Raw genomic sequence first — 17424 nt, 5'->3', positions numbered from 1 at the left:
AATACAGTTGCATTCATCATTGGGCTCTTGTACCTTTACATGAGTATCTTGGTTCTTATTTTTTTCCCCATTCCCCTGCCCTCCCTTCACCCCCTCCACCCTTCCCTATTTGCAAAGACTTTGTTTCCATTTTTTTCCTTTTCTCATATTTTTTCTTTTCCCTTCTTTCCTTTCCCCTACCCCTCCCACTTCCCCTACTCCTTTAGACCTTTCTTCCTATTACTCAATATCAAGTATACATTTTTAAAATTACAATATCACGATCTAGAAGACATTACCACAGATTTTACAGAATTTAAAAGGATATAGAAGTCACAGACAAAAGGAAAATGATAACTGATTTCCTTCAGAATGCCTACAATGTTAAATTTGGAGGCAGCTTCAGACTATTTTATTGGTGGTAGTTACTTGCTGATCTTTTTTAATAGTAACTTCAGAGAAGAAACCTGCGCATATGCCTAATAAGTTGTTCTTTTACATTATAGTTTAGATTAAGCCCCAAGTAAAACAATGGAAATGTATATAGAACTATTAGTTTTTACATGATTTAATTATACCAAGATACATGAATTTAACTTTAACTTTACTTTTATGTAGGCAAACTGTTCATTTTTGTCCATTTTACTGTTTGTTAAAATAACATCCCTCTCCTACATACTCTTTTCTTGACCCAAATGAAATACTAAACTAAGGTCAAGATGAGGAGAGAAACGACTGAGATGAATGTCTTTACTAAAATAACCAATAAATTTTGTCAAACTCAAAAAAAAAAAGGATATAGAAAGCATATTACAAAAATTTTTTTGAAATAAAATTTGACAACTTCTGAGAATTACCTTGGAAGACAAATTAATGAAACTGACTCTGGAGGAAATATAAAATTTGAATAGCACCTATTAAAGAAAGTATATTCCTAGCTTGAAAACCTACCTATATGACAACAACAGGCTCGTATACATTTTAACTGATAAATTATATCAAACATTTAAAGCAGAAAAAAGGAACACTTCTCCCCTCATTTTAGGAAATCGACATTGTGCTAACACTAAAACTGGATAAAGATAATAGAAGAAATAAGTATGAACATAGATAAAAATTTATTTAACAGGGGCCGGGGATTTAGCCCAGTGGTTCCAGTGCCTGCCTTGCAAGCACAAGGTCCCGAGTTTGGTCCCTGGTACCAAAAAAATTTTTATTTAACAAAACAAACTACTAGAAGTTAGATCTGGCAGTATGTAGAAAGTGGTTTTATTATAGGGATGGCAGTGTTGGTTCAGCATTGGCAGATCCACCCTCAAAAGTCATCATTTTAACAGAGGAAAGGAAAAATCCATATGATCCTGTCACTAGTTGGAGAAAATGTATTGGACTAAATTCTACAGCTGTTCATGGTAAAAGCTATCAGGAGACTAGAAGTAGAACAGAACCTTCTCCACAGATAAGCCATGTATTCCATACTTCCAGCAAAAATGCCTTATATGAATGGAAAAGATACAGTGCTTTCTCCCTAAGGTGGGGAACAAGGGCAGATATGCCTACTCTTAATCTGTCCATTAAACTTTGAAACGTAGGCCCAAACCAAAATAGTCTGACAATAAAAAGAAACAATTAGCATAGGATTGGCAAGGTAGAGGGAAAATCTTTATATGCACATGAAATGATCATCTACAGAGAAAGTACTAAGAAATCTCTAGAAGCCCCTAGAACTTGTATTTGAATTTAGCAGGATTGGAAAACACAAGGTATATATAAAAATTCAGGGCTATGTATACGTGCTATAAATGAAGAATTGGATATTGAAATTTAAAAGTTATGTAGGAGTTGGGCCGGGGATTTAGCTCAGTGGTTTCGCCGGCTGCCTTGCAAGCGCAAGGGCCCAAGTTCGATACCCGGTACCAAAAAAAAAAAAAAAAAGAAAGAAAAGTTATGTAGGATTACAAAGGACCTAGAAAACTAAAAAGAAAAAAAAAACAGTGTTGGAAGACATTTATTACCTAATATTGAGACTTCCTCTAAAGCTACAGTAATCAAGGCAGTGTTGGTGTAAGGAAAGACATATAGATCATTGGAATAAAACAGAGAATCTAGAAATAGAACCACACATATATAATCTACTGAGTTTTGAAAGATTATTTAACATTAACATTTTATAGAACATAAACTCAACTCAAGAGTAGAGGAAAAGATAGTGTTTTCAGTAAATGGCAGTAGAACACCTGGTATCCATATGTAAAGAATTAACCTCAACCCTTTATTTCCATACATAAAAATAACTTGAAAGGATCTATGAACCTAAATATGAAAGACTAAAACTATAAAACTTTAAGAAGAAATTATAAGGGAAAGTGTTTATGAATGTAGGGTAGGCAAGAATTTCCTAGGATATAAAAAACATGATGTATAAAAGAAAAAAATTGATAAATGAGATTCCATCAAAATTTAGAACTTTAAATGACATCGTTAAGAAAATGAAAAGTAGAGGCCAGGGATTTAGCTCAGTGATTCCTCTACCTGCCCTGCAAGTGCAAGGATCCAAGTTTGATCCCCGGTACAAAAAACAACAACAACAACATTGAAACGATTTTGGGACCAGGGATTTAGCTCAGTGGTTCCAGTGCCTGCCTCGAAAGTGCAAGATCCCAAGTTCCATCCCTGGTACCAAAAAAATAAATAAAACAAAGAAAATGAAAAGTAGTCTTTAAACAGACCATATTTATAATGCATATAAACTATGACCAGAATATATAAAGAACTTACAGCTCATTAATGGACAACCCAATTAAAAAGTAGAGACAAGAAGATGATAAATAGCCAGTACAGCACAAGGAAAGGTGTGCAACACTAGAATCAGAAAAATACTAATCAGTACAATAACAAGATCAAATTATACACTCGTTAGGGAGATGAAGTTAAAAGTTTTTAAAAAACAAATGTCAGCTTAGGTGTGAACCAGTTAGAACTTACTAATACTGCTAAGGTGAATGTAAAATGATAAAACCTTTTTGGAAAACAATGTAGAAATTTCTTGTATTACTGTTAAGAACCAACAGTTCTGTTCTTACGTTTTTACTTAAGAGGAATGAAAACACATGTTCACAATAGATTTGTACATACAAGTTGACTATCCCTTATCTGAAATTCTTGGGACCAGAGTGTTTCAGATTTTCATTTGAAATCCACTAGATCTGCAAAGAGGATAGCTACTCCTGTTTGTTTTGGGGGGGGGGTTGTTTTTTTCAGGTTCCTGTCACATGGAGTATTGCCCTTTAACTTTCAGTCTATGAGTTTCTTTTTTAATTAAATGTGTTTCTTGTATGCAGCCTTTTGTTGGATCTTGCTTCTTGACCCATTCTGCCAGTTTATTTCTTTTGATTGGTGAATTGAGACCATTAACATTGATGGTTATAACTTATACATATTGACTTATCATTGTCATGACTTTTTCTGTTTGTTGGATTCTCCCTGTTTGCAGTTAATTTCTTGTCATGCCCAATGGATTCATTCTACTTGGGGCTGTGATCCTCGTTGTCTTTTCCTAGGATATTGTCTAAAATTTTTTGGAGTGTTTGTGTGGTATTCATGAAGTTCCTAAGGTTCTCTTTATCATGAAAGTATCTTGTTTCTAAATCAATTTTGAAAGATAATTTTGCAGGGTACATCAATCTGGGTTGGAGGCTGTTTTCCTTTAGGGCTTAAAATATATCACTCCAAGCTCTTCTTGCCTTGAGGGTTTGCATTGAGAAGTCTGCTGTGATTCTGATGGGCTTTCCTCTGTGTGTGATTTGTGTCGCGGTCCGGCCGCAACCTGTCGAACAAGACCTGAGTGGGGACGTGAGGATTGAGAAAGAAGAAACAGAGAGACGGGAGGGCTTACAAAGACCGAGCTGCTTTATTGACTTTATTGCTCTCTTTTATAGCACTCAAGAATAGAAAACATCTTACATAAGGCACATCTGGAAATTCCCCAGGCCTTGAGACAGTCCCGTGTTTTCTTTTCCCTAGCTCCGTGTCCTTGTGCTGTTCTTATCACTTTCTCCTATGCCTAGCTTCTTCACAGCTGGGCAGCAAGCTCTACAATATTTCACTTAACCCTTTCATAGGAAATCCAGGTTGTCCATCTTAATACTTATAGAGCTGTTGGCTCTCCACAGATTTGTTTCTTTTCTCTAATTGCTTGTAGAACTTTGTTCTTCTGTTGTGTTTGTGGAATCTTAACTATTATATGCCTATGTGTAGATTTTTTTGATCATGGCTACTTGGAGTCCTATATGCCTCACTTATCTGTATGTCAAGTTCTTTTCCCCTGCTTGGGGAGTTTTCTGCCATCACCTCTGTGAACAGTTTTTTGATGTCATCTGAACTCTCTCCTGTTTCTTCATTGACTCCAATCAGTCTTACGTTATTCTTCTTTGCATCATCTAGCACCTGCTGGATTGATTTCTCATGTTCCCTTACAATTTTAAGGAAAATTTTCTTTTCCTAGTCACTAATAGCAATCTTATCTTCTATATCTGAAATTCTGTCCTCACATTGGTTCATTCTTCTGTGTAGACTTTCAATGGAGTTTTTAATCTCCTGAAAATCTGTTTGCTCTGTTTTATGGATTGCATTTGTTTGCTGTGTTGGGATTTCATTATGTTCCTGAGCTCCTCTCTAGGTTTATTAATCATATCTTGCACTATGAGCACAATCTCTGCTGTTATCTGAGAAATAATTTCTGATTTCATTTTTTCCAGATCCTCTTTTGTTGCCAATTCAGGGAGTTCAGGTGGTTGAGTATCAGAGTGTTCCCTCTTGTTTCCCTTTTGGGTTGCTGTAGGTGATCTGGAAGTCTGGTTTTGAGACTTGTTTATGTGTCTTCTCATTTCAACAGGGGTGTGTGTTTGGGGGGGAAATGCTGCTGGCACCCATGTGGCTCACCTCTTCTGCTCTGGGAATGGTGCTTCGGCAGCCCGGAAGCCTCCTCTGTGCTGGGAGCAGTGGTATGGCAGCCCGGAAGCCTCCTCTGCACTGGGAGCAGTGCAGTGGCCCAGAAACCTCCTCTGTGCTCGAGACCAGTCTGTTTTGTTGTTTTTTTCAGTTTACTGAGTTAAATGTTAATCTCACCCAGAAATAAACATAGTAATGAGTGCTTAATTATCTGCTAACTCCATGGCTCAGCCAGGTTCACACACACTTTTTTTTTTTTTTTGTATTGGGGATCTAACTTGGGACCTTGTGCTTGCAAGGCAGGCGGTGGAACCACTGAGCTAAATCCCTGGCCCCACACACACATTTTTTTTTTGGTACCGGGGATCGAACTTGGGTCCTTGCGTCTGTGAGGCAGGAGGCAGAACCACTGAGCTAGATCCCCAGCCCCACATTTTTTTAAAATTGTTTTTTCCCACATTTTTTTATTTTAACACAGTCTCACTGTGTAGTTCAGGTTGGTCTTGAATTCACTATGTGCTTAGGATAGGCTCAAACTCACTGTCCACCTCCTGCCTCAACCTCCAAAATGCTTGGATTACAGGTGTTCACCACTGTGCCCAGCTATGACATGCCAAATTTATCATCATGGCTGAGGTTTGGATTGTTTTGGATAGGTGCAAGGGTGCCCAGTATATTCCTTACCAGGATGATAGTTCACCAAAATGAAACTCAACAGAAATTTCTCCTGTCTTCCAGTTTTATATCATTTCCCTCTTTGTAACATGGCTACCACCAGAACAGACAAGGGTGCTGTGACAGCCCAGTGTACTCACAGTGTCTGTCTAGGAGACCAAAGGAAGCTCATTCTGTAGTAAAGCAATATTAGATCTCCCCTCATTCAGACAGAGGTGCCTGCCCATACAAAAAAGCCAAGTGTTGGCAACATATGAAATAGCCACATGGGTCCCAAGAAACTGGGGGTTGGATTCTCTCAAAGCAAAATTGCCTTTTCAAGGCTTTAAAAATAAAATGTGAGCCGGTCATGGTGGCAGACACATGTAATCCCAGCACTTGAGAGGCAGAAGCAGGAGGATGGCTGTGGGTTCAAGGCCAGAGTTCACGGCCAGCCTGAACTACATAGCCTGTAGTCAACCTGTCTCAAAAAAGCAAAATTAAATGTGTGTGTTTGTGTGTGAGTGTGTGTATGTGTTTTTGGGTTTGGTGATTGTATTTTGTTGTGACTCATGAAGTTCCACAGCAATGTCAAGATCATATCTATTGTCATAGCCTTGAGGAAGGAACATCACAAGAGAACTTGGCTATGCTAGTGTGTTGTAACAGGAAGCTAGAAATTTGTTCCATAATAGTTACTTCAGTATATCCTAAGTGACCTTAGTCACTTAATTTTATACCAGCAAAATTTAAAAGAGTATTACCTATGATTTGGAAGAAAATTGAGTCATTTCCCATCTTCTCTAAAGACAAACACCTCATTACAGATCCTTACCAGTGATACTATTACCTGATTGTTTTGGGATCTGCAAATAAAATGAAGAATATTGAGCAGAAGTAGAATAATCAGTTGTGCATTCAGATAAGTATTGCCAAATTCTGCAGTGAAATGTCAGAAATTAAATCTGACTTGGCTCATTTGTTCATGGAACAAATTCTGATGACCACCTGTGGACATTCCTGATACTATTTTTGTTTTTTTGAGATAGGGTCTCACTATGTAATTCAGGCTGGCCTTGAACTCATTATGTCCTGCTGTCTAGCCTTGAACTCCTGGTGATCTCCTGCCTCAGCCTCCTGAGTGCTGGGATTATAAGTACACACTACCACACTCAGCTCACTCTTGACATTTTAAACCTAAGGAATTAGTAACAGCTACTGAGGTCCACCACAGGCTTCCTGTTACTTTCTTGCTGCTAAGCCAGAATACCTGACACCCACAATTTAAAAGAGGAGAGGTTTATTTTGGCTCACAGTTCAATCCATGGTCAGAGCACTGCAGGGCAGAGCACGATGGCAGAGGACAAGCAGTTCATTTTCAGGAAGCAGATAGAGATCAAGGGAGGAGCTGGGGAGGGAAATACACTCTTCTAGTCATGCCCATAGTGACCCTCCTCTTCCAACCCCTGCTCCTAGCAGGAAGTCAGCTATAATGCCCTCATAATTCATCATCTTCCACAAGCACCACCTATGAGCATATGAGGTGTTGGGGGAACATCTAGATACAAACCATAACATTCTGCTCCCAGCCCCCAAAAGGCTCATGCATATCTTCATACAAAAATGCATTTAGTCCAACTGTAAGAGTTGCCAAAGCCCTAACAGTTTCAGCATTGCTGAAAAATCCAAGTCCAAAGTCTCTTCTGAGACTTAAGGCAAACTCCTAGCTGTGAGCCCCCATGAAAATCAAACTTAACTGCTGACATACAATGGCACAAGGAAAACATTCCAAAAGGGATGTTTCTCATTCCAAAAGGGAAAAATAGGAGGATATAAACCAGTGGGATCAAACAAGACTGAAACCCAAGAAGGCAAACATCAAATCTCATAGGTATCTGTCAAGCATCAAGGGCAAAGATATATATTCCTAATGGCTTGGGCACCCCTCTTCCCTGTGTCAATGCCTGTGGTTGTATCCCTCATGGTTCCTTTTTGGGGCTGGCTTTGCTTACTCCTTGTGGCCTTCCTCAGAAGATATTCCATGTTCCTGACTTCTCCAGCTTTCTGAGGTCTCTGTTGCACTTTTGGCTTCATGTACTGCCCTCCTAAGGGCATACTGCCAGACCTCCCAGGCTTTCTTCTGAAATCTGGGTGGAAGCCACCAGGCCCCCATGACTGTTGTATTCTGCATGCCTGTAAAATTAGCACCACAGGGATGACACCAAGATTTACCACCAGATTGAGCAGGAGCCAGGCCCTTTTGCATCATGGCTACTGAGGCCTCTGAGTGCTTAGATGACTGAGGATTGTGAAATGAATCCCAAGGTACCAATTCCCTAGGCCACCATTCTTGAGCAAGACCCCCTGGGGTGCTCTTCTCAAATGGAAAGCTGGCTGGGGATTTAACTCAGTGATTTTGCCACCTGCTGCACAAGCTCAAGGACCCGAGTTCGATCCCCAGTACCAAAAAAAAAAAATCATTCATCTGTGTTGCTTGCTCTTGATTCTCAATATAGAGCTGGATAAATGCTGCAAGACGTACCCATGACACAGCATGAATGCTGGGCTGCCTTGACATTTCCTCTATCAGACTAGTCTGCTGCCCTTAAGCTCAGTCTCCTGCAAGTCTCAGGACATGAACAAAATGCAGACATATTTTTTGCGAGAGACCGTAACACTTATGACCTGGAGACAAACTGCCTGTGGAGTCCTTATTCCCAGCTGAAACCTCCTGAGCCTGGTCTTTACCATCTGCACTTTTATCAGCATTCTGATCTTCTGAGCTCAGACCAGAATCTCCTGTTGAACTCAGCTTACAGCATTCTAGGGCTTCTTTACCCAGCATCTCCAAACCTTTCCAAACTCCTCCCATGAACCACATGGTCAGGTATTCACAGCAATGACCTCATTCTCTAGTACTACAATCTTAGTCACTTTTCTCATTGCTGAGACACAATACCTGACACCCACAACTTAAAAGGAAGAGAGGTTTATTTTGGTTCACATTATCAGTCTATAATTGGCTGGCTGCAAAGCAGGATGGCATGGCAGGGACATAGCAGAGGAAAGCTGCTCACTTTATAGCATCTGGGAAGCAGAGAGAGATCAGGGATTAGCCAGGAAGTTAGATATAACCGACTTGACTTTTCTGACCAGACCCCACCTTCTAACACCAACCCAGCTGTAGCACCCCGTAATCCAATCACCTTCCACAAGCCCAGACTATACACACATAAGGCTTTGGGAGACATCTAGATATAAACTATAATGCTGGACACACACACACACACACACACACACACACACACACACACACACACACTGTGTGGCCTGTGTTTAGCCTGTGCAGTTCTGGCCTTCTGCAGATAGCATAGCTCCCAACATCTCTTGTTGCCCTTGGCATGCTGCCTTTGCTTTGTAAAATGAGTGGTATGGATATACACCCTTTCAAGGGCTAGGGATTTAGTTCAGTGGCACTACACCTGCCTTGTAAACACAAGTTCCTGAGTTCGATCCCAGTATCGGCAAAAACAAAAACAAAAAACCTTTGCATTGTCCCTCACTATTCCACATTGCATTATGTGATCTTGGTTACAGAAGCATCCTATAAAGGAAAAAAGATTTCTGGTTTGAAGGACTCTCCCCAGCATGGACTCCAGAGATTGTTGTCTTCATGCCAATTACTTGAAACATGAGAAAGTTCGGTCAGAGATGGCTTTCTGGCCTAGGTTGTTTTCTGGGATGACAGGTGCCAAAAAGCAAACTTTTCCGAAGGTACCTGTTTTTATTTTATTTATTATCAAGACAGGATCTTGCCATGTAATTCAGGCTTGCCTGGAACTTGAGGCAATCCTCCTGCCTCAGCCTCCTGAGTGCTAGGATTATAGGCCAGCACCATGACACCCATCTCCAGTGTCTGTTTTATGGGACATTATCCCTTCATCTTTGACCTCTTCCCAACCAGAATCCTTGATCCCATGGGTGCTTCTTTCTATTTTACACAACTGGTTATCTGGCTTGTCTTTCAGTATAAATGTTAGAAGGTGCCCAGCCCATTTGAATGCCATGGGCCAGGAGGCTTGCCAGGCCACAGTGTGAGACCAGAGGAGGAGCTACCCCAGAGACTAGGAAAGCTACAGGGCCTGACTCTTCACCCATTCACTTGAGCTTGCAGGCAAAACAGTGAACATCTGCCAGTCTGCTCTTGGGGAAGGCAGTTGAGATGGCAAGTACTGCCAAATGGCCATTTCCCTCTTGCCCACAGGCCCACTCCTTCCTCCCTCTACAGAATTGCACAGACCCAGAGGGGAAAAGTCATTCTGTGCATTCTGCTTGAAGTCAGGATCCTGCAGTCCTCTTTCTGGCCAGGTCCCCCAACTCTCTGGAGGAAGAGACAATATTGTGCAGCTGTTTTTTTGTGGTACTGGGGACTGAACCAAGAGCCTTGCACATGCTATGAGAAGACTCTACAGCTGAGCTATGTCCCCAGCCCTTTTAAAAATTTTCTTGTGAGACAGGGTCTCACTAAGTTGCCAGGATGGCCTTGAATTTGCAGTCCTCCTGCCTCGGCCTCCCAAGTAGCTGAAATTACCGGTGTGTGCCACCACACCCAGCTGTAATCATTTTTTGTCGCAGTAATTTTCTTACCTTTTGCTCTGGTAAAAGGAGAAAGAGCTGAAGTCTAGACTCACCAAATAAGCAAACCAGCACTTCACAATTTAACAGCTAATCATGGTCAATAACATTTTCATTCTGGCCTAGCATGGTGGCACATGCTTATAATCCCAGCACTCAGGAGACTGAGGCAGGAGGGTAACCGTGAGTTCAAGGCCAGCCTGAATGCATAGAGAGATCCTGTTTCAAAACAAAAGTGACACTTTCATTCTGAAATTGGTTGCAGTTACATGAGAACACACTTTACAGTGCAGTCTCTCATCCCAGCCTGGAGCCCACTGGTTAGCAGCTGGATAAGCAGAATGCTTAAAACTATTCTTGGCCTGTAGCAGGCAAGGAGGAGGCCTTTGAGATACACAGTAAAGAACATGCCTCAGTCCAAGGGCACAAAAGACCTGTGCTTGAGCAATGTGCTGCAGTTTACCACTTTGGCCAGCAGGGTCCAGGCTGTCCCTGTGCTGGCTTAGACTCCTGGCGTCATCCCTTAGCAAGGTGAGAAATAAGGTCTCCTGTAAGCTTAAAGTCAACGACCAAGTCTCAGCTGGGATCACAAAGGAGGGACAGTGCTAGTGTCACAGTTTTCCCCGACAGGGGCACTACTGAATGGAAAGCACGAGCCCCTCAGACCCTGGGGCTTGGGCACTACCCCTACATGGGAACTGAACGGTTCCATCCAGCTGGCAGCTCCTGGGTGAGGCTGGCCAGTGGAGGACCAACTGACCTTCATCCCAGGCCTCAGTTTGCCCCCTCTGTTGAAGGGGACAGAGGCTTTCTGTAGGGTCTCCATTCCTGGTGTCCCCTGCTTTCTTTCCCTGAAGACCCTCTGGCTTACAGCAAAACCAGCTCCTACTCCCTGATCCAGAGCTGGCTGCAGAACCGCTAACAAGGGAGGGCCTGTCTCTTCCTGCCAAGGGAAGACAGCAAGCCCCACATGGGAGAACTGGTTCAAAGGGCTGGTTCACGATCAACCTGCAGGCAGGAGCACATTAAGAGTGTGGCACTAGGCCCACTGAGAATGGGTGGGCTTCCAGCACAATGGAAATTTCTAAGCTGGTAGCTCTAGCTCTGCGCAGTCTGGATGTGCTTCAGACAGGGTGTGCATGTCCAGGACATTCTGGGAACTGCCTCCACCTCGGCCCTGTGGGATCCTTTTCTTTGGAATTATCCTGCCTTTTGTTTTGAAAGAGTGTCTTATGAATGAATGATTTGAGCCCCCTCCCTGCAAGGCCTGGGAGACATGAGTTCCGTAGCCCTGCCAGATGGGAACATTGTGTTACCAACTTGAAGCTGCATGTCCAGCCCTGAGATGCTGGACGCCAGAGGAGTGGCACAATGCAGAACAGCCAACCAGTTGAAGGAATAGCACAGGGAATGGGATTCAGATAAATGCCTCATTCCAAAACAGTTCTGCCTGCTTCTCAGGCCCAGATGCCGGTAAAGAAGAGCACTTCCTCATTCCCCAGCCAGGGCCAGAAGAGGGCAGGAGAGAAACAGACAAACACACGTGCCCTGGCACGGGAGCACCCCTTTGACCAGAGACCATTGTAAGGACAAAGGAGCAACCAACTTCTGGGCCCTTAACTTGTTACTCATTAAAAGCACAATTTGTGTTTTCTTCTGAAACAGTGACTCAAAAGCTGTTTTTGCTAAATGGTAACTCTTCACTTGGGCCTACAGATATCCAGTAGGAAACTAAAAGCAGAACAAATCTTGAATTTCATTTTTGTATCATTTATTACCTTAAAACTCTGGATAAGGGTATATTAATCATTTAAGAAAAGTCAGCAAAAACAAGGTTTATCAGCCCTAGCCTGTGTCATCCAAGACTAAGGGTACCAAGATAAGAGTAACTAATTTTTTTAAAAAGTAACTAAATTTTCAGGATTCACAGGGACATCTGATTTTCAGCTTCTACATCCCAGGCCCTCCTGTCTTCCCCACAGCGAAGCCTGGAAGTCTTCTAAGCCTGGAATCACCTGGGCCTCAGGAAAAGCAGATCCTACCATGACTAAAACCACTGTAAACAAAAATAATCATTCTCCCGGAAACCAAATTGCCCTTTAACATGTGAGAATTTCTCCAGAGCTACAGAAACCAAGACAGACTGTGATTGACTGGATCCCAGCCCAGGAGAGCGCCTCAGGAACCTGGACTCCTGCTAGTCTGGTCCTCTGCACCAGAATGTGCTCCTGCCAGCTGCAGCCCTTTCCTTGTTCTCTCTTACTTTCCTTTGCTGAGGGACTGGCTTGATTTTTGTCAGCTCCTCAAGCTTACTTACCATTTTCTCTTATTTTCCAACTAAAGCTTTTTCCTGCAAATATGTGCATTAGTTTTGTTTTGTTTTTTTTGTACCAGGGATCGAACTTGGGACCTTGTACTTGCAAGGCAGGCGCTGGAACCACTGAGCTAAATCCCTGGCTCTATGTGCATTAGTTTTGATTTGCATTATCTCTAAATCAAGGGCCTATACTAGCTGGTGGCATCTTGACCTTCTCACCAGCCTCTAGAGACCAGCTTTCTGGTTGGTTCATGTTCCCCATCCTTCAACTCCAGGGCCCTGGCAGTACTTGCTGCTTTGTCCTAAGGTCCTTTCTAAGACCTGCAGCCCTATCATGGCCCCAACAATGATCTCATCTTGTTTGTAGGAAGAAAACAGAAGTGATAGGTCAGAAATGTCAAAGTCCCCTCTCCCCACACTGTCCTCTAACCTTGCCCCATTGTCCCTTGAGACTTGCCAGCTCCCTTCCTTACCTGCACTCATCCCCCTCCCACCCACCCACCCCCGTAACCCCAGAGATTTCTGTCACTGCTCACTCAGGCCTCCATGCAGCACTGACCAAACCACCAAAGACCATTTCTTTGGATAAAAAGGAAAAAGACTATTAAAAGCTAGCTCAGAGGCGAGAGAGAGGCATTCTAGTGTCACAAATCACCATCTCCATGAGTCCAGTGAGTAAGGAACAGAGGGAAGAGGCAATAAAATGAGACAACAGACAACTCCAGGCTTGCTGTATCCTACCTGCTCCCTGTGGAGCAAAGTGGACCCTGACATCTGAGGCAAGAGCCCACATATTTTGTCCATTTATCTGGACTAAAGAGAGAAGTGGGCGGTGGTTTGCTCCTCAGGGCTGAGGGAGTTTGGAGAAGCTGCTTATCTCAAAAGTAAAAAATTTTTAACTTTTAAAGTTCCAGTTTACTCTGCCAGTTACACTTCGATTGGCAGAAGCAGCAGGGCACATGCCAGCTGTCTAGACACAGCAGACTCACCCTGATTGATCCCTCCTGCTTCAAGGTCACCTGCTCAGGAGACACCAGCCCTCCTGGTCTCCCACTGGCTCTAGTGGTCATTCACACTACTGCTGCCAGCTCTAACATTCTATATCTCAAGGCTGGAGTCTGGGCTGCACCCTAGGCTCTCCCTGACTCTTCCTTCTGCTGCTCACTTGGGTTATAGTCCAGGCAGGACACTTCCCTGAGCTGGCATCCCTGTCTGCATCACATCTCCTCCCAGCTGCTCAGAAACTATCCCAAACATCGTCATCACATCTGCTCTGTCTTCAATTGTACCACTCCTTCTGTCCAGGAGCCTTTCCTACTTTCCCTCTACCCAGTGCCTCCACAGTATCCAGCAGGTCCCATCTGATTCAAAATTCCTCACTCCTCTCCTTGCCTTGACCTTCATATTGGACACAAGTCCCAACCTTCATTAGCCCCACAGAGCATTTGTCTGTCTGTCTGTCTGTCTCTATCTATCTATCTATCTATCTATCTATCTATCTCTACCTATCTATCTACCTAAATTTTGTTTTTTAGAGTCTCACTATATACTCCAGGCTGGCTTCAAACTTGCAGCAATCCTCTTGTCTCAGCCTCCTGAGTACTGGGATGACAGGTGTGTGCCACCATGCCCAGCTCCCCCCCCCCCACCCCCGGTGCTGGGGATCAAACTCAGGACCTTGAGCTTGCAAAGCAGGAGCAGCACCACTGAGCTACATCCCCAGCCCTCACCCCCAGCTTTTTATCTGTTTGGTTTTTTTTTTCAGTACCAGGGATCGAACATGGGACCTTGTACTTTCAAGGCAGGTGGTGGAACAACTGAGCTAAATCCCTGGCCCTATCTTTTTATTTTTGAGATGAGATTTCACTATGATAGTCAGGCTGAACTTGAACTAGTGGGCTCAAGGGATCCTTGCACCTCAACCTCTCTCGTGCAGCTGAGTCTATGGGCATTGGCCACCACTTCCAGACAGACTCTTATTTTCTCTCTCTCTCTCCCCTGTCTCTCTCTCTGTCTCTTTCTCTCTCTTTCCTTTTCTGTAACAAGGTTTTACATTTATTAAAGATAGGAAAGAAACAGGCTCTGCAGAGCAAGTTCAGGCCAAGTAAAAATAGGAAAACAAGTACACTCTGCAGGATGAGAGGGGACCACTGTGCAAGAGAGAGCACAGTGACCCAGACTGTTATTTTTAAAGTGCAAATTCTGCCACATTAGATGTTCTCCCAAGTCCTAATGTGAAATCATTCCTACCCTGCAAGGTATAAGTGATCTGGATCTGGCCATCCACACCTTTGGTCCAACCAGCAGCAAGCTGCTGAAAACAGGCCTTTTGTGTATGTGTGTGGCACTGGGGATTGAGCCAGCACCTTGCACATGTCAGGCAAGCACTCTACTACTGAGCTGCATCTCCAGCCTTGCCTCTTTTTAAATTTAATTTTCTGAAGCATTGAATATAACAAATACAGAAAACAAACATAAAAGCATTTTGCTTATTTATTTACTTTTGCATGATGCTGGGACCCTAACCCAGGGTATCAACACATATGATGCACACTCTTCTGCTGAATTACATCTCAGCCTTCTCAGTCAATTATCACAGGTGAAACACTCCCGAAACAAACCCAAGAGGAGAGCTGCTACTGCCCTGCAATCTTGCACTCTTTGCTCTGTGGTGAGCAGTCACCCTTTCCTGCCCGGTCTTAAGGTAAGGTATTAATCACCTTCTTAATTTTCTCCATCTTTTTATCACCTCCATGACGCCTTCCCAAAGAACCCTTCTTCCTTACAGTTAAATACAAACCTACAATTAAGCTAGGAAAAGAGAACCATACCAGCTGATTTTTCAGCTCAGTATTTAAATTTTTCTTTTCTGTTTCTACTTTTCCATTTCTATCACCAACACTCAGCAACCCGTGTCTGCTTTTTTTTTTTTTCCAGTACCAGGGATCAAATTCAGGACCTAGCCCTCGTGAGGTAGGTGTGCCACCACTGAGCTACATCCCTAGCCCCAACAACCCATGTTTGCAAGATGTAAGTTCCTTATTTTTCTCCTTTAGATTAACATAAAAATGGATATATATATGCGGAGAGAGAGAGTGGTTTGTCTTTGTTGTACACATTTAGATAACATTATATATAATTTTCTGCATCTTTTCTCACTCATCTCGACATTGTGGTAGACCATCCAAATCAAGCAGTATTGTTTCAGTATCTCCTTTCTGATGGTGATGTAAAACATGGTCACCAATTTTTTGGTTCTCCTCTCACAAAATGTAGAATCTAATTTCCCTCTCCTTAAACATGGGCCAACCTTAGCACAATAGTTAACCGTGGTGCCAATTTGAATAAGAAATGCCCAGCTGATTGGCTTAGCACAGTTCTGGGTGTGGATAGCTGGTTTACTGAAGATGAAAGACCCACCTTGTGTGCAGGTGGCACCGACCAATAGGCTTGTAACCTGGATTGAGAAGGAAAAGAGGAAGGAATGCTCACTTCTGCTTCTTCTTCTTTTTTTTTTTTTTTTGGTACCAGGGATAGAACTCGGGACCTTGCACTTGTGAAGCAGACACCAGGACCACTGAGCTAAATCCCTGGCCCACTTCTGCTTCTTCTGAGGAACCCCAGTCTTTGCCATCACCTTGGACATCCATCTCTAGCCTTCCAGCGCAGACACTCCAGCTTCCTGATACCAGCTCGCTTGGGACTCCAGGTCTTTGACCTCTGACTGGATCCTCCACCTCTCCAGTGTACAGACAGCCCTTTTGCACTCTTCCACACCTGACTCTGCAGGCAGCCATTGTAAGTCTACATTTTAAATCCATATGTATAATATATTTTATATTAACTCTGTTCCTCTAGTGAGCCCTAATTGATACACTTAGTAACTTTATTTCTTCCCCCCTCCCTATACTGGGAATCGGTCTCAGGACCTTGTGCTTGCCAGGCAGGCCAGGTGCCACTGAGCTAAATCCCTGGCCCAAAAGTAACTTTGCTTCTATGGAAATGACACCATATGACTTCTGAATCTAAATTAACCCAAGAACAAGGCAGGCATGGTGGTGCACACCTGTAATTCCCAGCACTCTGGGAGGCTGAGGCAAGTGGATTACAAATTCAAGCACATCCTGGGCAATTTGGTGACTTAGCAAGACCCTGTCTCAAAATAAAAAATAATTAACTGACTAATTAATTAAAAGGGCTGGGGATGTAGTTCAGTGTGAAGGTCTTGGGTTCCATCCTCAGTACTGAAAAGAGAAAGAAAAAAAAAGAAGAGAGAAGGAAGAGGAAAAAGAGAAGAGGAGGAGGCTGCATAATAGCTTCCATGAGCTTTCTCTCAGGACACTCATTCTTGGACCCCTTCTACCCCAAGATGAGGCAATAGAATCTGTGTTCCTTGAATCTTGCCCAAATGGTAGGTTTGTGAGCAAAATAAATAGTATTTTAAGCCACCAAATGTGGGGTAAATTGTTGTAGAACACAGGAACTAGAACAACGTGGAGGTACTAGAAGGTCCCCAACTCTGCTCTGTGCATGAGCGATCACCCTGCATTTTTTTTTTTACCCCACAACCCATGATGGAGCGATAGATGTCCTGACCATGATCATGTAGCTCACTTCTCAATGCTTTCATTTTTGTAGTGGGGATCTATTATGGCTTGTTCTCCCAAAGCCTCATGAGTCATATGTGGTGCATTTCGGAGGTGGCTGGATCTAGAGTGTGTGATACTGGGATTAATGATGTGATACTGGGATTAAAGGTGCCCCACCCTGGATGTGAGTGCTACCCTTAGGGTGAATGGAATATAAGGGACAGAAAGAGGGCTGCTGCCATTGCTTTCTGCTGCTGCTTTGCTATTTGCTGCTTGCTGCCTTCTGCCTGCCATGCTATG

The 17424-nt window shown here is 43.1% G+C and overlaps 1 protein-coding gene across 5 annotated transcripts in view; it reads left to right on the top strand.

The window, feature by feature from the left end:
• Prkar2a (protein kinase cAMP-dependent type II regulatory subunit alpha) overlaps positions 1-17424 on the top strand; it is an 81098-nt gene that overhangs the window by 60548 nt on the left and 3126 nt on the right. For 4 of the 5 annotated variants that reach the window (XR_015441092.1, XR_015441091.1, XR_015441089.1 and 1 more), the window contains 3 exons: positions 14582-15239; positions 15473-15508; positions 16067-16333. The gene's annotated coding sequence lies outside the window, so the exon portion shown is untranslated. The remainder of the gene's footprint in view (positions 1-14581; positions 15240-15472; positions 15509-16066; positions 16334-17424) is intronic. The other variant, XR_015441087.1, reaches the window with a different exon arrangement.

The sequence above is a fragment of the Heterocephalus glaber genome, unplaced genomic scaffold (assembly GCF_053883595.1).
Source record: "Heterocephalus glaber isolate CG9 unplaced genomic scaffold, H.glaber_assembly_v1.0 deba00001504, whole genome shotgun sequence".
Taxonomy (NCBI): domain Eukaryota; kingdom Metazoa; phylum Chordata; class Mammalia; order Rodentia; family Bathyergidae; genus Heterocephalus; species Heterocephalus glaber.
Note: the sequence above shows the minus strand (reverse complement) of the source record. Positions and strands in the feature narration are given on the sequence as shown.